Source organism: Phocoena sinus, chromosome 3 (assembly GCF_008692025.1).
Source record: "Phocoena sinus isolate mPhoSin1 chromosome 3, mPhoSin1.pri, whole genome shotgun sequence".
NCBI lineage: Eukaryota > Metazoa > Chordata > Mammalia > Artiodactyla > Phocoenidae > Phocoena > Phocoena sinus.
Window position 1 is genome coordinate 1,307,773 of NC_045765.1, and position 20,006 is coordinate 1,327,778.

The following is a 20,006-nucleotide window of genomic DNA, read 5'->3' on the forward strand; positions in this document are numbered from 1 at the left end:
AACTGGTTCCTAATCCCAGATGTCTGCGGTTCCCATGGATATAGTCCCAGAGGCAGGGAATCCACAGACCATTTCTCCCATGCAAACAGCCTGGATGTATCAACCCTGCAAGGTGCAGGCATCTCAAGGGGGTTTGGGGTGCCTTCTCTGTACTCCCCCAAATGCCCAGAGCCAGTCAGTCCAGCGGTGGGAGGGGAGCCCTTGTCACTCAAGGTCCCAGCTCTCACAGCTGCAGGGACGTGCATCTAGAGACTTTTTTTTTTTTTTTTTAATTTCCTGAGACTGCTGTAACAAAGGGCCGCAAACTGCATGGCTCAAACCAGACATTTATTCTCACACATTCTGCAGGCCCGAAGTCCAAGCTCAGGGTGTCACAGGGCTGTGCTCCCTCCAGAGGCTCCAGAGGGGGACCCTTCCTGCCTCTTCCAGCTTCTGAGGCTGCATTGTCCTCAGCTCGTGGCCGCATCACCCCAGTCTCTGCGTCCGTCTTCACGAGGCCTCTCCCTGTGTGTCTGAGTATCAAATCCCACCCCCATTCCACTTTCTCCGATAAAGACACCAGCTATTGGGTGTAAGGCCCACCCTGAATCCAGGAAGCTCTGGTGGGGGGTGGGGGGACGGGACGCAGGGGGCACGACATGGATATTTGAGGGGCAGCATCGGACCCGCTATAACCAGTGGACATTATTTTTGTTTAGGCAAAAAGTACCCAAACTAAAAACGAACACCAGACGATCTTTCCAGAGAACGGTCACCCCACTTTGCAACCTTTCCTTTGATTTCTTCCTGCCATTTCCCCTCCCACGCCAGCTACCACCGTCATTGCCTCGATGACTTGTTGTTTGCCCTTGTGGAAGCGCATCAAATCCTTCTTGGTCCAGGGAAGGATGGGAGGGTAGGTAGAAACGTTTAACTCAGTGGACAGTTAAGGTGGTAATCGTGTTGCAATAAATAAATGTATCAGACTGACACAGGAACACCTGAAGCTCACACAGGGTTGTGTGTCAATTATGTCTCAATACAAATACATTTTTTTAACGTCTTTATTGGAGTATAATTGCTTTGCAATGTTGTGTTAGTTTCTGCTGTATAACAAAGTGAATCAGCTATATGTACACCTACGTTCAATACAAATACATTTTTAAAAAGTAAGTTGAACCACTGTAAAGCAACTATACCCCAATAAAGATGTTAAAAAAAAAAAAAAAGTAAGCTGAGGGCTTCCCTGGTGGCGCAGTGGTTGGGAGTCCGCCTGCCGATGCAGGGGACACGGGTTCGTGCCCCGGTCCGGGAAGATCCCACATGCCGCGGAGCGGCTGGGCCCGTGAGCCATGGCCGCTGAGCCTGTGCGTCCGGAGCCTGTGCTCCGCAACGGGAGAGGCCACGACGGTGAGAGGCCCGCGTACCGCCAAAAAGAATTTTTAAAAAGTAAGTTGAGAGTAAACAGTTGTATTAAAAATTCCTACTTGAGGGAATTCCCTGGCGGTCCAGTGGTTAGGACTCCAAGCTTCCACTGCGGGGGTCACAGGTTCGATCCCTGATCGGGGAGCTAAGATCCCAAAAGCTGTGCGGCACAGCAAATGAAATGAAATGAAATAAAAATTCTTACTTGAAATGAATCCACTGAAGGGATTTAAAGACGTTAACTCAATAATCCTAGAGCAGGAACTTTGCTCAGTGGAGCTCTGCCCCCCAGGGGACACTGGGCCATGTCTGGGGACATCTGTGGTTTTCATGACTGGGGGGCTTCTGGTATCGAGGGGGTGGGAGCAGGGATGCTGCTGAGCCCCCCACAGTGCCCGGGACGGCCCCCCACAGAGTGACCCGGGGCCCCAACGTCAGCGGGGCCGATGGAGAGAATCCCTGTCGTAAATACTGAAGGTGAGGATAGCTTTCAACTGAAAAAATATATATATAATGTTTATTGGTCATTTAAAAAAAATCAGCTGTAGGTGTGTCTCCGTGCAGCTGTGACAAGTTGGGCCCCCCCCTTTTGAGCCAGGCTGAGGGCACGAGGGGGCCATGGCAGCTGCTCTGGGGCATCGCGGGCCCCCAGGGTACCTGGTCTGATGTGAACCTTCCGAATCCGTTGGATTTTTGCTTCAAAGCCCCGAGTGGGTGGAGGGCATGAGTGCTCGCCCGGGAGCCCAGTTTCCTTCTGAGAAGCAGAATGCAGAGTAACTTCTAAGAGAAGTGCCTGAGGAAGGGGATTACCCCACAGTCTCCCCAGAAGAGCTGGTGAAAATCAACAAGAAGCACTTCTGGTTTCTTTCACTGCCTAGGCAGCTTCCTCTGCCGGGCGCTGTGCTCTCAGGCATCTCTGAGATTTAAAAAAAAAAAAAAAAAAGTAGATGATCTATTTTTGAATCCTTCTCGGAGAAGCCCTTGGCAATTGAACAGCTGAGCTGAGACCAGCAAGGACAAGAGCTTGCGCAAAGGCACCCAGAGGTGGAGCCGGGAGTCCTGGGCAAGGACAGGGTCGTGCAGAGAACAGGACCCGGTCCCCCACCGACCCCCCCCCATCCAGCCCTGCTGACATCAGCCGGGCATCCTCTTGGGGGGCTGTCCTGGGTGTTGCGGGGTGTGGAGCAGCATCCCTGCCCCCATCCACTCGATGCCAGGAGCTCCCCAGAGTACCAACCACAGATGTCCCCAAGCACCGCCCAGTGTCCCCTGGGGGCAGAACTACCCTAGGAGAGACCCCTGCCCTAGTGACCCACTCCCCCAGCTACACACACACACACACACACACACACACACACACGTGAAGACCTCCCCCGTGTCCTGCATGTAAAGCAGGGCCTTGCTTATGAAAAAGCACAGAGTCAGGGGTTCTGGAATTTTCCTCCCTCTGTCTCATGGGTGAGCCATGGAGCTGCATGTGTCTCCAGAAGCACCAGGGACCCTGCCAGCCGGGTCTGCAAAGCAGCCGTTAACACCTTTCTCAGGAGAAAGAAGGGAAATTCAACTTCTGACCCGTAATAAACACTCAGCGAGTGTGATGACCCCAGCCCAGCCCCATCCCCCCACCCAGGCTCCACCCTCCAGGAAATGAGGATAAAATCAGAAGGGACCTAGGGAGCCAGGCCTCCTCAGCTGTACCCGTGTCAGCCCAGGACCCAAGGCCTTTCCGCTTGACCCAGGCCACTCAGCCCTTGATCCTGGAGCCACAGCTGCTACATCTAATAATTCGGGTTTCGTTCAGTTAAAAAATACTTTGGGGACTTCCCTGACGGTCCAGTGGTTAAGACTCCGTGCTTTCAGTGCAGGGGGCCCAGGTTCCATCCCTGGTCGGGGAACTAAGATCCCACCTGCCATGTGATGCGGCCAGAAAATTTAAAAATAAAAAAATACCATTAAAGAAATATTTTATTGCTTAAAAAAAAACCCGCTAACCATCATCTGAGCCTTCAGCGAGTCATAATCTTTTTGCTGGTGGCAGGTCCTGCCCCCGGGCTGTGGACGGGGTGGCCGTGGCCATTTCTTAAAATAGGGTAAGAATGAAGTCTGCCGAATAGGTGGCCTCTTCCTCTCACGAACGGTTTCTCCATGGCGTCCAATGCGGTTTGATGGCATTTTATCCGCAGGAGAACTTCCTTCACAGTTGGAGTCAATGCCCTAAAACCCTTTGTCAACTAAGTCTATGTCCTATCCTCAGTCCTTTGTTGTCATTTCAACAGTCTCCCCAGCTTCCTCACCAGGAGGAGATTCTTCCATCTCCAAACCCGCTTCTTTGGACTCAGCACACTCTTTATTCCTTGCGGGAACGTGTTGCCCCAAACCTGCAATTTGTAAAGAACGCGATATCCGTGAAGCGCGATAAAACGAGGTATGCCCACGTATCACGTGTCATATCCGTCGGGTTATTTTTATCATCGTTGCCTTAGTTCGCACCTCCTGCAGTGCTAGGCACCGTCTTTGTCTTGTTTCATCCTCACCGTGACCCCGAGAGTGATGCCGTGGGTCCTCATGTTACAGACAGGGCATCAGGGTTCAGAGAGCCAGTGGGCCGACGTCCAGACCAACACCCCGAGCCAGGGCCAGAGCTCGCTTAAAATCCCCTCCCTGCACCTCAGCTGGGCCAGAAAGACCAACTGCTCACCCCCTCTGAGCAGATGCTGGCTGGCTGTCTTCTAGAACATTCTAAAATCTTCTAGGAAGTTCTTCTCACCTAAACAGCTCATCCTGCAATCGGAATCTGTACCCTCTTTCCCATCCTCACGAGTGAAAGTCAGGACGGCCATGATCATGAAAATGATGATAATAAAATAAATCATTCCATCGGAATAGTGATTCACTGCAGGAGGAGGCCCTGGGATGCCTTCGGGGGTCTTGGAAATGTTCTACGTCTTGATGCAGGTCATGGTGACTCAGGTGCACACACTTTTTAAATGCATGCATGGTCTGTATGTGAGCAAACTGTACACTCTTCTGTAGGCATGTCCTACTTTTAATAAGAGTGTGGCAGGAACTCCCTCGTGGTCCAGTGGTTCGGATTCTGCGCTTTCACTGCCGAGGGCCCGGGTTCAGTCCCTGGTCATGGAACTAAGATCCTGCAAGCTGTGCTGCGTGGCCAAAAAAAAAAAAAAAAAAAAAAAAAAGTGCGGGACAATAACAGGTGTCTGAATCCAAGAACCATAGATTGGTGCCCATGCCTGGCAAGGCAGTGAGTAAGTGGGTGAGCAGCCCAGTGACTCCGATGGGACTGTTTTGCAATCTTTTTTTTTTTTTTTTTTTGCGGTACACGGGCCTCTCACCGTCGTGGCCTCTCCCGTTGCGGAGCACAGGCTCCGGACGCGCAGGCTCAGCGGCCATGGCTCACGGGCCCAGCCGCTCCGCGGCATGCGGGATCTTCCCGGACCGGGGCACGAACCCGCGTCCCCTGCATCGGCAGGTGGACTCTCAACCACTGAGCCACCAGGAAAGCCTTGCAATCTTTTTGAAGGTCAAGTTGGGAGGTGGATCAAGTCCTCTATACCTTTAAACTCAGGGTTTACACATAAGAATTCATCCTCAGGGGCTTCCCTGGTGACGCAGTGGTTGTGAGTCCGCCTGCCGATGCAGGGGACGCGGGTACCGCAAAAAAAAAAAGAATTCATCCTCAGGAAAAAAAAAAAGAGAGAGGCACACACAGAATTCCCTGTGCTTTGATATTTGCCTCATGTGCATTGATTCTCATGGTACAATGATTTAAGAAGAGGAAAGAATCAGAAACAACCCAAACATCCAATAATGGGCAACAATAGATATACATAGTACTACTGCTAAAAAAAATTGTATTATAGTATGTAAATAGTACTATACATAGTACTACTGCTAAAAAAAATTGTGGTACATAAATTGTGGTACATCCACAAAGGTCCTGTTGGTAAATGTAGCATTAGTATCCTGGACAGGACCCCGGAACAGAACAGACATTGTTTGGCGGGGTGGAGTAATGGTGAAACCCAGATAAAGCCTGGAGTTGAATTCAGAGTAAGGCGCCTGGGTCCATTTCTTCATTTCGATGAGATGCCGACCTTAAGAGGAGCTGGCTGAGGGCACGTGCAAACCCTCTGTGCTGTTTTTGTCACTTTTCTGTCCGTCTAAAATCATTCCAAAATCAGTTAGAAGAATTTGTGACGGCATGGGAAAATAGTGGTTCCCCTCACAATGTGATAGATAGTAAGCAAATTAAGAAAATTTGTAAAGGAAGGTGATCAAATGGCATGTAGGACCTGAATTTGTAAAAATGGACAGGTATGTGTATATGCCGTGAAAAATCCAGGTGGTGGGACTATGGATGATTTTTTGTTATTTCATGTGATTTCTAGATTTGGGAAAATGCAATTGTGTTCCTTTCATGGTCATAAAGAAGAGAAAATATGTATAGAGTTGATTCTTGTCATTGGCAGCGGTTCTGGGCCATAAAGTCGCCGCAAACACTGAATTAGTGAACACCGCACCACCACTCCTGGGGACACACAGGGCCAGGATCTCATGAGCCTCCGTCACCCCATTGTCACGCCCGATTCCCACTCACACTCGTGTGATGTGCGTTTCTGTTTAAAGGCGCCTAGTCTGATAGCAGTTGTTGATTCATTCACGGCGGGGCTGTAACCCTGGCCTGAACAAAGCTCATCTAACACACGTACTGTCCCCGTGAGTACGACACCGCCCTCCTGCACTTGGGACGCTGGCCGGCACTTCAACTCTACACTGGGGGGCCATTTTAGAGGCAGAATCGCCCGCCAAAATCCCCAAAATGCCCAAAACATAGCCCTAAATGGTGAAAAGGACCCTGGTTACCACCCGGTTCCACTCCAGCTGGGAAGATGGTTGTGGGTGACTCGAATGTTTCACTGCTCTGTCTATGTCCTCTAATGACTGCACACACCCACCCCCAAGTATCAATCTGGGGGTTACAAATACAATCTAGCCAGTAGGTGAATTCCCAAGTACAGAATCCGAAGGTATCGAGGCTTGACCCTATAGAACACTTTCCGTGGCCCGTTCCCACGCAGGCCTGTTGGCATCCACACAGCAGGCGGGCCCAGCCCTCGCCGGGAGCATGGGCTGGTGCTGAGGTGCTGCCTTTGCGCCCCGACACCCCGGTGCCCCAGCACACTCAGCCCAGCAAAGGTGTGTCTCCCCCTCCAAGCCCCGGGAGCCCAGTGTTGACCTTTAGCAGGAGCTGGGGTTCCCCCGCCTCAAGGGACCAGGGCAGGAGCGCCCCCTGCCAGATGCCTTACTCTGTGTCTGTGTGTCTCACCCAGCACTTCTTAAGACAGGGGTCTCACCTGGGGGTGACTCTGCCTTCAGAGGACACTGGGCCCTGTCTGGGGACATCTGTGGCTATCGGGACTGGGGGGCTGCTGGCATCGAGGGGGTGGGGTCAGGGACACTGCTTCACACCCCACGGTGCCCAGGACGCCCCGATGTCAACAGTGCCGGGGGGCAGAAGCCCTGCTTTAGAGAAAGCTGCCCCAGGGACTTCCCTGGAGGTCCAGTGGTTAGGACTCCGAGCTTCCACTGCAGGGGGTGAAGGTTCGATCCCTCGTCAGGGAACTAAGATCCCGCGTGCCACGCGGTGTGGCCAAAAGAAATAGTGAAAGCTGCCCCAGCCATCTCCTTCCTGTGGCTGAGACTCGGCTGGGTCTTCCCCCCCGCCCCGTGGTCTCTGATGCCAGCCCCCTGGGGCCCAGGGCCACTGAGAAAGGCTCGGTGGCCCTCGGCGCTGGCCCTGGAGTGGCAGCAGCAGCATGTCCCTTTGTGTAGGTGGAAAAAACCCTGTAGGTTTGTGGAGGGAGCTAATGTTTGTGAAGGAAGAGGGGCCGGCTCTCCGAGACCGAAGGGGACCTGGAGGGAAACAGCCTCGCCCGAGGCAGGCCCCGCAGCTCAGGAAGCCTGGCCTGCACTGGGCAGGGGCTTCTCTTGACCTCCCCACAGCAAGCCCGCAGTGGGATGGGCCCCAAGCAAGGGCCTGCCTAGAACTCGAGGGTGGTCTAGCTGCTGGCTTGTGAACTGTGGTCAGTGGCCCGGCAGCTGCCGGGGGTCCCCGCCCCCGGAGCACAGGCTGAGGCATCCTTCTGGCCGAGCAGGACGTGTAGCCCTGCAGCAGAGGACAGGCCTCCGTAGCCACAAATGGGAGGCTGGTGCTGGCCGCCTGGAGGGGACGGGGTTACCGCTCACCTCTCCCTCCTGGCCTTGGTGGGTGCCTCCCCGGGCGCCGCAGTATGGAGAGTGGGGTGGAGGCTGGCGTCCAGCCTCAGGGTCACCCTGACAGCTGGACGTGGCGGCCCCAGGGCCCCTCATTGCTGTGTGCATCAATCATCAGACAGAGACTGGACTCCGTCCAGGGTTCCGCTTGGAGCAGTGGGTCCCATCCCCCGGAAGGCCAGCGGCTCCAAAGTACCAGAGCCCACCCCGCCCCCGGGGTCGGATCACGGGGACTTCCATACTTTCCCGGTGACCTCCTGGCCCCAGGCAGCCAGCCTCAGATCCCTCGCCTTCCTGGCCCCGTATACCTGTCACCTCTTCCACTCGGGGTTAATTGCTTTGCCCCGAGATCGCTTTTTCCACCTCTCCCTTTTTGGCCCCGGCAAGTGGCTTCCATCAAAACCGAAAACCAGACGTGGAAAAACCCCAAGCGTGACACATCAAGGCTCGGTTCCATTTCCAGGCTTGGGGTCCCCGTGTCCTGAAATGGAATAATACAAGTTCCAGACAAAAACTCAACTCCCCCCTCCCCAGAGAAACACAGTTGTCTCTCCTGAATGGATCGGTTGTAAAGAATAAAGTGAAATCTCCAGAGGCACCCCCATTCCTTCTCTGGAGGACACGGCGGGTTCCAAACCAAATGCCACATTTTCGGTGACAGCCAAGTATCTCTCTGAGAAAAGCTGGAGCTAATTACGTTAAAAATATTTAACCGTGATTTTTTTTTTTTTCCTCTCTCTCTCTCTAAACAGGGTCAAACAGTGCTGCTTCTTGGAAAAACTGAAAAAGGTATGTAGCGTTTTCTCTTACTTCACGAGCTTGGAATCCCTTGTTTTTGAGCAAAGGAACAAACAAGCCAGAGTGTTTCGTGCGCACATGACACACTGGGAATTGTGTCACCGTGAAACGAGCTCCGGGCTCCCAGCCAGGAAACCCGAGTTCAAATCCCAGGTCCACCTCTGAGAGGCTCTGCCATGTCTGGGCGGGTTCCTTTCATCTCCCTGCAGAGGAAATAACACTCTGTGACTTCCCAAGCGTGGTGCCGGCCGTTCGCGAAGGGGGCTGTCCAGCAGGTTGGAAATGTGCGCCTTTCCAGGAAGTGGTCCGTTTCGTGTAGATTACCTAATCCGCTGGCAACCTTGGTCCCCAGCACCCTCCTACAGCCCTTCCCACTTCCAGGAGCTCAGTGGTCACGCTTGGCTCTGGTCCCCGGCATCTTACCCCTTTTTCTCCCCATCAGTCTGGCTAAAGGCCAGGATCACCCCTCTTCTCAAAGGACCAGTGTCAGTTTCTCAGGCCGCCCTCTGGTTTCTCTGGTCTGTTTCATTTATCTCCGGCTCTGTCATTTCCTTCCTCCTGTGGGCTTTGGGTTTCGCTTGCCCTTCCTGTCCTCGTTCCTTCAGGTGTCAAGTCGGGTCGTGGATCTGGGACCTTCCCCGATGCGCCCTCTGCAGCTGTCACTCCCTGCCCCCAGCGCCCGCATCCCACAGGTTTCAGCAGGTCGCGTTCTCAGGCCAGGCGCTTTCCACCTTCTCCTCAGCCCCACTGCTCGTCTGAGCGCGTGTGGTTTAATTTCCACGGGTTCCGTGACCGCTCTGGGAAGGAAAGGGCATCGGGAAGCCTTTCTCGGTGGCTGGACGTTGTTGGGAGTATGGCTGAAATGGGATTCTCTTGGGACCCTTCGTGGGGCTCGCTGAGAACATGGAGGGAGAGCTGGTTTGAGGCGGGGGGCGCTTCGCTCTGGACCCCCGGCTTCACTGCTTCGGCCCTGAGCCTCTCGGAACACCTGCTTCATACAGCTGGAGGGGGGTGGGGTGTGAGGCCCGAGGACACGGGGCTTGATCGGCTGTGAGGTTTGGGGGTCCGAGGTGGAGGTGGCTAGAGCAGAGGCTGAGACAGAATCCCCTGAAGTCGCTCGCTGGGGCCGCCATCACAAAGTACCACCGACTGGGGGGCTTGCAACCGCAGAAACGCGTCCTCACGCGGTTCCGGAGGCCGGAAGTCCGAGATCCAGGTGCGGCAGACCGCCCCGCCCCCCCCCCCTCCCGCCCACTACAGGCTCCGGGGAGGGTCCTCCCTGCCTCTTCTGGCCTCTGGTGGTTTCCAGCATCCCTGGAGGCCTTGGCTTGTGGCTGCATCCTCCCAGCCGCTGCCTCCTCTTCACATGGCCTCCCCCGCGTGTGCGCATGTCCCATTCTCGTGTAGACACCAGTCACTGCATTTAGGGCCCCACCCCAGTACAATCTCATCTTAACTAGTTACATCTGCAGTGACCCTATTTCCAAATGAGGCCTCAGGTATCAAGACTTAGGACTTGAATGTGTCTTTGGGGACACACTTTAGCCCACAGCCCTCCTGGCACTGTGTGCCCTTTGCAGCCAGGAGGTCCCAGAGGGTACCCAGTGCCCATGGCACTGGGATGGCAGCGCTCTGGGCCACAGAGAAGCCAGAGGGCGCTGGGACTCCCTCCCCGTCTCTGAGGGACTGTGTGCTCTCCCTCCCTCTAGGATCTTCCTTCGGGGCTTCCCCTCAAGGCCTCTGGTTTGGCCAGTGCCGCCCTGGGCGCCCCCCACCCCCGGCAGCGGCCCCGGTAGGGGAGACGGGCTTTCATCTGCAGCCCCCACGCGGCTCCGTGAGCAGAGCTAATGCCCCCCTTCAGCCCCGAGCCCCCGTGTCTGCCACGTCTGAGCAGGGTCAGAGTCTCCAGCAACCACCCCCGCCAGCACCCTCAGCCCAGGCTTTCATGCTTCCAGGCACGGGGTGCTCACTCCCTGAGTCCCAAAGGGCTTTGAGCAGTGGCCGCTGATCGGGGTGGCGGCCCGGCTGAGTCCCTGGGACCCGGGTCCCTGCCGCAGCCCAGGGTGTGGCTTGGAGCGCTCATTTCACGTCCCATACCTGCGAGATGGGGATGAGAACTCCCAGGGGGCCTAAGGAGGACTGCAGACGCTGACGCAGGCCTGGCCCACGCAGGGCTCCTCGTTAACTGTAGTGCTCACACGTGGAGGCTCACCTCCCTCCTGCCTGCACTCCTCGGGCCCTTTTGCCCCTGAGGATGCCACACCTCTCTGCTTTGTGCGGCCTGCAAGCGGCCCAGGCAGAGCCGGCCCAGGGTGAGGAAAGCCGGGCACCCGCCCTGAGCACAGAACTTAAGGGGGCATTGAAAATGCAGTCATCGCTATGCTGTATCTTAACATAGCAATATGTCCTAAAAATCAAAATAAATGCCCCCAAAAAAATCCATGGTCAAGATTTTTTAAAATTTATTTTTTTGGCCGTGCCACACGGCTTGTGGGATCTTGGCTCCCCGACCAGGGATCGAACCCTCGCCCCCTGCAGTGGAAGCTCAGAGTCCTAACCACTGGACTGCCAGGGAGCTCCGAAGATTAGAATTTCAATTAAAGAGGGGATTGCTGGGCTTCCCTGGTGGCGCAGTGGTTGAGAGTCCGCCTGCCGATGCAGGGGACATGGATACGTGCCCTGGTCTGGGAAGATCCCACATGCCACAGAGCGGCTGGGCCCGTGAGCCATGGCCGCTGAGCCTGCGCGTCCGGAGCCTGTGCTCCGCAACGGGAGAGGCCACAACAGTGAGAGGCCCGCGTACCATCAAAAAAATAATAATAATAAAGAGGGGATTGCTTTGTCCTAACCCCAGCCCCATCAGATCCTGTCCCTAATGAAAAACCTTGACATGTGATTCATCATGGATATTTTGCATTCATTTTGACTTCTTAAAAAAAATACTGCATGAAAGTATGTGATCACGGTGACCAACTTTTCGGTGCCCCTTAGATTCTGTGCCTGGGGCGGGCGCCTTGCCATCCTCACCCCAGCCCGGCTGGCGAGAACGGTGGTGACAAAGATGATGACTTGAAACGCAGGTACTCCCCAGTGGTCACCAGATACCCTCATCTTGGTCTTTTCACGCTCTCCATCAGTGGACCACAGGTCCGCAGCCCCTTTTCCTGATAGGGAGGCCAGTGCTCAGTTGCTTCTGGTCCCCGGGGACACACACGTGTACAGGGATCACAGCAGAGCCACCCCCCGCCAGGCTCAGGTGTCAGGAGAGCGGCTGGGGCCGCGGCCGCATGGCCTCGTGCTGCAGGGTTAGGCCCACACACTACAGCACCTGCCAGCGGGGAGGACACAAAGCTCCAGCCCATGACTTCGGCCGGCTCCACCCGGGCCCCGGCCCACTCCCAGGCACCTGGCCGGCCCACTGCTGACCATCCCCTACCACTTCCTCATCCCCCGCTGCAGACCCCACTCGGCAGCCCGGCTGGTGTCTGTCAGGTGCCTCCTGTGAGCCAGACCCGGCTGCTTGGTCTCATTTTGTCCTGGTAGAAGCCTTGGGGAGCAGGTTTTCTCATCCCCATTTTATAGGTGAGGAAGCTGAGGCTCAGCAGCAGAGAGACTCAGCAAGGCCCCGGGCTGGTGGACCATGGGGCCAGGGTTCCAGCTCCTTTCTCTCCACCCACAAGGCACCTGGCAGTCCGTATTAGTCAGGGTTCTCCAGAGAAACGGAACCAACAGGATGTGTGTACACAGAGAGTTATTTTAAGGAATTGATTATGGAGGCTGCAGGGTGGAGACCCAAGAGCCGACGCCAAAGGCAGTCACTGGAGAATTCCCTTCCACTCAGGAGAGGCCCTCCACCTCCACATCCCCCGCAGTCTCATCCAGAAACACCCGCACAGAAGTATCCAAAAGAACAACTGGCCACAGACATATCTGGGCATCTCGTGGCCCAGCCAAATTGACACGTAAAATTAACCATCCCATAGTCTTTTTACTTTTTTTTTTTTTTTCGCGGTATGCGGGCCTCTCACTGCTGTGGCCTCTCGCGTTGCGGAGCACAGGCTCCGGACGCGCAGGCTCAGCGGCCATGGCTCACGGGCCCAGCCGCTCCGTGGCATGTGGGATCTTCCCGGACCGGGGCACGAACCCGTGTCCCCTGCATTGGCAGGCGGACTCTCAACCACTGCACCACCAGGGAAGCCCCTTTTTACTTTTTTTTTAAAGACCACGTTCCATTTTTTATTTTATTTTATTTACTTAAATATTTATTTATCGGCTGCATCAGGTCTTAGTTGCGGCACTCAGGATCTTTCGTTGTGGCTCACAGGCTTCAATCTAATTGTGGCGAGTGGGCTCAGTAGTTGTGGCATGCAGGCTTAGTTGCCCCGTGACATGTGGGATCTTAGTTCCCTGACCAGGGATTGATCCAGTGTCCCCTGCATTGGAAGACGCTTTTTTTTTAATTTCATTTATTTATTTTTGGCTGCGTTGGGTCTTCATTGCTGCGTGAGGGCTTTTCTCTAGTTGCGGCCAGCGGGCTTCTCTTGTTGCAGAGCATGGGCTCTAGGCACGCAGGCTTCAGTAGCTGTGGCTCACAGGCTCAGTAGTTGTGGCTCACGGGCTCTAGAGCGCAGGCTCAGTAGTTGTGGCGCACGGGCTTAGTTGCTCCGCGGCATCTAGGATCTTCCCGGACCAGGGCTCGAACCCGTGTCCCCTGCATCGGCAGGCGGATTCTTAACCACTGCGCCACCAGGGAAGCCCTGAAGACGGATTCTTAACCACTGGACCACCAACGAAGTCCCAGTCTTTTTTCTTTTTCAAATTTGTTAATGACAAAGTCACAACTTGGCACCAGGTCTATCGACCGCAAGCCCAAGTTCCCTCCCACCCACCCACCCACCAGGTTTGTATTGGTGATGTGTTCTGAGGAAATGGAATTCTGCTTGGTTGAATTCTTTAATTCAAAGATAAACTCAGCACAGATCATCTCTTTTCCAATTATTGGGTTTGGGAGAATTTGAGCAGTGGTGATTTTGCCAACTTCTCTCTTAGAAACAAAAAGATGGGACTTCCCTGGTGGCGCAGTGGTTAAGAATCCGCCTGCCAACGCAGGGGACGCGGGTTCGAGCCCTGGTCCCAGAAGATCCCACATGCCGCAGAGCAACTAAGCCCGTGCGCCACGACTACCGAGCCCACGTGCCGCCACTACTGAAGCCTGCGTGCCTAGATCCCGTGCTCCACAACAAGAGAAGCCACCGCAATGAGAAGCCCGCACACCTCAACGAAGAGTAGCCCCCGCTCACTGCAAGTAGAGAAAGCCCGCGTGTAGCCAAAAAAAAATAATTAAATAAACAAGTTTAGTTTAAAAAAAAAAGATGTCATTTGACCAGTTTCCTGCTGAACAGAGACTAGCATTATCAGAATTTTCTTGGTCGTATAATGCAATGAAAAAATGGTAAAGAAGTCTCCAAACATACCTGGGCATCCTATGGGCCAGCCAAGCTGACATGTAAAATTAACCATCGCATACTCTCCCGGGCTGCATGGCCCCTTGCCCACCTGGATAGGACCCCTCAGAGCCCTCGGGGGCCATCACCACTTTCCCTGAGAGTCAGGGTGGGGCCAGCAGTGGGAGTTCAGTGAAAAGCTACAAGCTCAGCTATTTGTACAGAAATGTGCACAGCTGCACGACTCACAGCAGCCGAAGGTGGACACACTGTCCATCGGTAGATGATGGATACACCCACCGTGCCCCTCCACACGCGGGAGCATCACTCAGCCACGAAAGGGGGGGCGTGCAGCCCCGACACTCACTACAGCGTGGGCGGACCCTGAGAACACGATGCTCGGTGAGAGAAGCCAGACACAGAAGGACACACAGTGTGTGCTTCCATTGATTGGAAATGTCCAGAACAGGCAGCTCCACAGAGACAGAGAGTTGGTGGTTAGTGGTTGTCAGGGGGCTGGGGAGGGGGTGGGAGTAACTGCTGATGGGGACGGGGCTTCTTTTTGGGGTGATGGAATGTTCTGGAATCAGAAAGAGGTGATGGTTGCACAGTAATGTGAATGCACTAAATGCCACTGAATTGTACACTTAAAAATGGTTAAAATAGCAAATGTTATGTCACATATATATATTTTTACAGTCTTTAAAATTTAATAATGTAATATACCAAAAAAACCATTGAGTGAGTGAACATTTTCAGTGGTGAACTGTTTGTTTTCTGACTTTCTGTCTCAGCGAAGCTGTCAACAGGGAAAAGAGGAGGAAGCACAGAGCATGCTGAGGGGTCGGGGGTGGACTGTGAGAGCCGTTGAATCACAGTGATTTGTTTTCTTTCCCGTGTTCCCAGCATCTCGTGGCTACGCCGGGGTAACGGGGACAGACGTTGGGAAATGTTCCGCAGGGCAGGCGTGAGCGGTGAAACACAGGAACAGAATTCTAGTCCTGCCAGGCTCGGTCCCTGCAGGTGCTTGGCATGACAGAGCCCCCATCCCTGCCGTGCCTGGTGCGGTACCCATCTGGGTGCAAGTGAGACCCGCCGGGCACATCTGCAGGGAGTGCTGGCGGGACAGACAGCAAGGGAGGAGGCAGGGCTGTGATTTCCCAGGTGGGAAATCCTGGACTTTCGCAGCAGGGTTCCAGGTGATTTGTTTTAAAAGGCGGCAAGGAGTGATGAACGGTTTTCTTTCAACATGGCTCTTTGGCTTGGAATGGATGGATCAGCAAACTTCTCTCTTCACTGATGTGGTTCCTTCCCCGCCACAACCTTGGGAGTCACGGTTGGCCACGGCCTGGGGCTGGCTTCTCAAAGCAGGACACACAGCGGTACCTTCCTAGGGCAGTCATTTTAGTCAAAGGCTTTGGGGTCAGGAGGGAGATGTTATTATTTTTTTTATGTTAGTTTTGTATTTTCTATTTGTATCATCTTTACCGTCACACAGATTAATTTAGGAGTGGCAGGCCCAACTGACATGACATCGTAGGAAAAAATGAGGGAACGTCGACAGGCCACATCAGGCCGCATCCCCTTGCATCTCCTCCGGACCTGGGTCCTCTCTGCAGGTTGTGCTTCTCTGCTGTATTAGCTAGCGATGCTGCATGACAAATACCCCCAAGCTCCACCCACTTATTATCTCACAGTGAGTCAGGGGTCCAGGCACAGCCTAACGGGGTCCTCTGCTCAGGGTCCCACCAGGCCACCATCCAGGTGCCAACTTCTTACCCAGAGGCTTGACTGGGGGAGAATCTGCTCCAGGGTCCCTCGGGGTGTTGGCAGAATTTGTGGTGCCTGCAGCTGCAGGACTGTCGGCAGCTCCTAGGGGTCACCCACCGCTCCTGGCCACATGCACTTTTTTTTTTAAGATTTATTTTTATTTATTTATTTGGCTGTGCCAGCTCTTAGTTGCAGCATGTGGGATCCTCGTTGCGGCATGCAGGACCCTTTAGTTGCAGCATGTGGACTCCCACTTGCGGCATTCAGGATCTAGTTCCCCGACCAGGGATTGAACCTGGGCCCCTGGCCTTGGGAGGGCAGAGTCTTACCCGCTGGACCACCAGGGAAGTCCCCACGTGCACTTCTTTTTTCTTTTTAAATAGATTGATTTATTTATTTACTTTTGGCTGCGTTGGGTCCTCATTGCTGCGCGCGGGCTTTCTCTAGTTGCGGCGAGTGGGGGCTACACTTCGCTGCGGTGCGTGGGCCTCTCACTGCGGTGCCTTCTCCTGTTGCGGAACACAGGCTCTGGGGGCACAGGCTTCAGTAGTTGTGGCACGCGGTCTCAGTAGTTGTGGCTTGCGGGCTCTAGAGCACAGGCTCAGTAGTTGTGGCGCTCACGCCTAGTTGCTCCACAGCATGTGGGATCTTCCCAGACCAGTGCTTGAACCCGTGTCCCCTGCATTGGCAGGCGGATTCCCAACCACTGAGCCACCAGGGAAGCCCCCCACCTGCACTTCTTAAACACAGTCGCCTGCCTCATCAGGCCAGCAAGGAGGGTCTCTAGGGGCGAGGGCAGAAGTCCGAGCAGCTCTGCCTGGCCTTCTCTGAGAACACACCCACCGGCTGCCCTGCACCAGTCCCTGAGGATCCCATGAGGTTACGTTCGCGCCTTCTGTGCACCTTCTCCACTTCCTGTGTGCAGTGCGGCCCGAGGCACCTCTCCCAAGTCCTGCAGAGACCCTGAGAGCTGGGCACCCAGCCCCAAGGCAGCCACGGTTCCCCTTTCCAGCGAGAGCCGCAGGAGACCTCAGTGCTTCCTGGGCAGCCCTGCACTTGGCCGCATTTCTGCATTAACGAGAAAAGGCGTCATGGAATTTGGACAGGCGAGAAACGGGATGTCAATGTGAACAGAATCAGACACTTCATCTCATTGTTAGAAATTCCACGCAGGTCATCGAAACCTCGTCTTGGGGCAGAGACCGCCGGGAAGCTGAGATTAACTCCCTCCCGCCAGGCGCATTCTACAGACCCAGTGCTGGTCCTTGCACCCCTGCTGCCTCCTGTGGATACCTGGGCCCCGAGATCCCTCCTTCCCTCCCTTCCGCTCACTGGGGCTCCTTGGACGCTGGGCTGTCAGTGGGGTAGCTGTGATTGGCCCTCTGGAAGGTTCCGCAGTGCTCCCCAGCCGTGTCCCCAGATGAGGACACAGCCCAGCAACACCTCCGTTGGGGCCGAAATTTGCATCCCAGACCAAGACTGCTGCTCCTCTGCCCCCCCCACCCCCGGCTGCTGAGTTTGAAGGTCAAGCTTCCAGCCAAGACACACAAGGGTCAGCACCCGAGTAGGGGGTTCCGTCCAGATGTCCTAATGCTTTGTTTTAGTGCCAGGCAGCCTGAGCTTTGACCCCATGCCCCTGTGTCCGCACCTCGTGGGCACCTGGGTCCCCTCGGGAGTTCGGACACTGAGGATGCATGGCCGGGCCCGGAGGAGGTGCCCGGGGGCCACGTTGGTGGCCTCAGCCCACCTGGGCTTCTCAAGTGAACCCAGTGGGACCAAAATAATGTATATATTTCACAGGAAAGAGGCTCCCAGGCTGGCACACTCCTAGGCCATTCATAAAGGGGTCTCCCCCTGACCCCCAATCCACCCAGCACTGCTGCCATAGCCCAGCCGTTCTCCGTGGGGGGCCGTCCTGGGCGCTGCGGGGTGTGGAGCAGCATCCCTGACCCCACCCACTCGATGCCGGGAACCCCCCAGAGGGAAGACCAGACATGTCTCTAGACATCCCCAGTGTCCCCTGGGGGCAGGAGCGCCCCGGTGAGACCCCTTGTTCTAGAGTCTGGCACCTCACACAGGCACATCTCTGAAACCGTTCAAGTAATCTCACCATTGGCCCTTTTTTTTTTTTTTTTTTAAACATGAAAAATGTCCCTAACTACAGCTAGCCCTTAGGGAGAGCCTCTGGGTCTGTTTGGTTCCGGCACTTTCTAACCACATCAGAGGTGGAGTAACCTGCTCAGTAACCACTGGTCATTCTGATGCTGGGGTGTTGAGGCTTCAGTGCCCTGGGTGTTGGCTGTCAACCCAGAACCCAGAGCAAAGAGCTGGAGGCCATGACCCAGGCCCAAGGTCCATCCGCAGCAGCACGTGTGCCCCGGGCAGGCCATCCTGAGCACATGCCCGCGAGTGGCATCCACTACGGACTTCAGGTGCGGCCAGTGCTCTGCCCCTGGCAGCCTGATCCTGGGGGCCTGTCCTGGGAGAGAGATTGGCCCTGGGGAGAGAGTGAGTTCCTGGAAGGAGCCTCCTTGGTAAATGCCCTGCACTGCAGCCACCAGTCCCTTCCGTCCAGATGGCCCTTTGGTGCCCAGCTTCAGCCACGGACCCCAAAGATGTCCCTGTCCTGTGGATGTGTCACTTCACATGGCAGAGGGGACTTTGCAGGCAGGGTTAAGTTAAGGCCCCTGAGACAGGGATGACCCTGGATTCCCTGATGGGCCTAGCATCATCCCAGGGTCCTTGTAAGAGGGAGGCGGGAGGGTCAGAGGCAGAGAGAGACGGGAGATGCTGCGCTGCTGGCTGTGAGGATGCAGGAGGGGCCGCGAGCCAGGGATGCGGCGCCTCTAGAAGCTGGAAAAGGCGGGAACCGATGCTGCCCTGGAGCCTCTGGTAGGAACCAGCCCTGCCCACGTGTAGATTTTGACCCAGAGGACCTAGTCAGACTTCTGACCTCCAGAACCGTGAGATAATCAATGTGTATGTTTTTAAGCCACCAAATTTGTGGCAATTTGTGACAGCAGCCACAGGAAATGCAATGCCAAGGGATGTCCAGGGAGCTGTGTATACCCCAAGAAGGGGTTCTGGTGCAGCCTTGTGCGTGGACAGCAGACCAGGGGCTTCTCAGAGAGGGTGACACTTCATGGGGTTTTGCAGAATGTGTAGGAGTTTGTCCAGGCTCAGGTGGGAAGGCCTGGACCTGCCCTCCCCTCTCTCCCAGCCTCCTGCCCTTTGGCTCCAAGCTGCACTCTCACGGGGCCAGGGTGATGGCATTTCCTCAGTGCCGGGAAGCCGAGAATGGGGGTGACACCCTCCACGGGCGCTTGGCGTGCTGGCCCAGCCCAGTGCCTGGCTTGCACACCCTCACATGACTGCAGTCATCCTCCGGGTGCACAGAGAGGGCCCTTTCTTCTGCTCCCGCATTAGCCACATCGTCACCCTCTGTCATTGTCCGCCCACCTCCCGGCTCGGGCCAAGGGCGGCCGTTTGCCCTGCAGCTCTGTTTTTCCCTCGCTTGTGGGCACCTCATTCATTCCCCTTTTTCTAGCCTTTTCTAAATATAGCTGCCAAGGGACCCGATTTAGCCTGTGCATAAAAGGACCGGCTGACAGGGAGTCACAAGACGCTGGTCTTGGAGTGGGGTGCAGGGCAAGCCTCCTGCTGGGAAGCGTCTGCCTGCCAAAGACCCAGCCGGTCTTTTGCGGCCCCCACGTCCCACCAAAGGTCATGATGCCCAAGGTCACAGAAGCCATCACGTGGCCAGCCCTCCCCACGCCAGGCCAGGGTGACCTCGACCCTGGAGAATCTCGCGCCCAGCAGGGAGGCCCGGATCCCGGAGCCCAGAGCCAGCCCTGGCTTGGGGGAGCGGGGGGCGGGGATGCCTGCTCGGCTCCTGGTTGTTGGGGGGTTCAAAGAGGTTTTGTCTCCTCACTCCTAGTAAAGTCCAAATGCTAGTGTGGCACCCGTGGCCCTCCGCAGGTCCCCTCTGTCTGTGACCCCTCTTGGAGCCAGGGGTGAGGCCAGGAGGCCTCCGCATCCCGGATGCTGGGGACACCGCGAGGCACCTGCCCCTCCCTCTGACTTTCTAATGGCGTGTGCACGTTTCTGTAGGGTCTAGGGCAGGTCTCTCCACCTCTGGCACTGCTGACGTCGGAGCTGGGTCATTCTCTGGGGGGTGCGGCGTCCCTGGCACAGTGGGGTGTGGAGCAGCCTCCCTGGTCCCACCCCCTCAATACCAGGAGTCCCCCAGTCGTGACAACCACAGATGTCCTAGACATCGCCCCTGATGGAGACCCC

General features: G+C 55.5%; 1 protein-coding gene across 1 annotated transcript in view; it reads left to right on the top strand.

Annotated features, from left to right (window-relative positions):
- The window catches only part of GNG7 (G protein subunit gamma 7), a 151,076-nt gene that overhangs the window by 111,801 nt on the left and 19,269 nt on the right, over nucleotides 1–20,006 (top strand). Inside the window, exon 3 of the mRNA XM_032628630.1 lies at nucleotides 8,451–8,487. The gene's annotated coding sequence lies outside the window, so the exon portion shown is untranslated. The remainder of the gene's footprint in view (nucleotides 1–8,450; nucleotides 8,488–20,006) is intronic.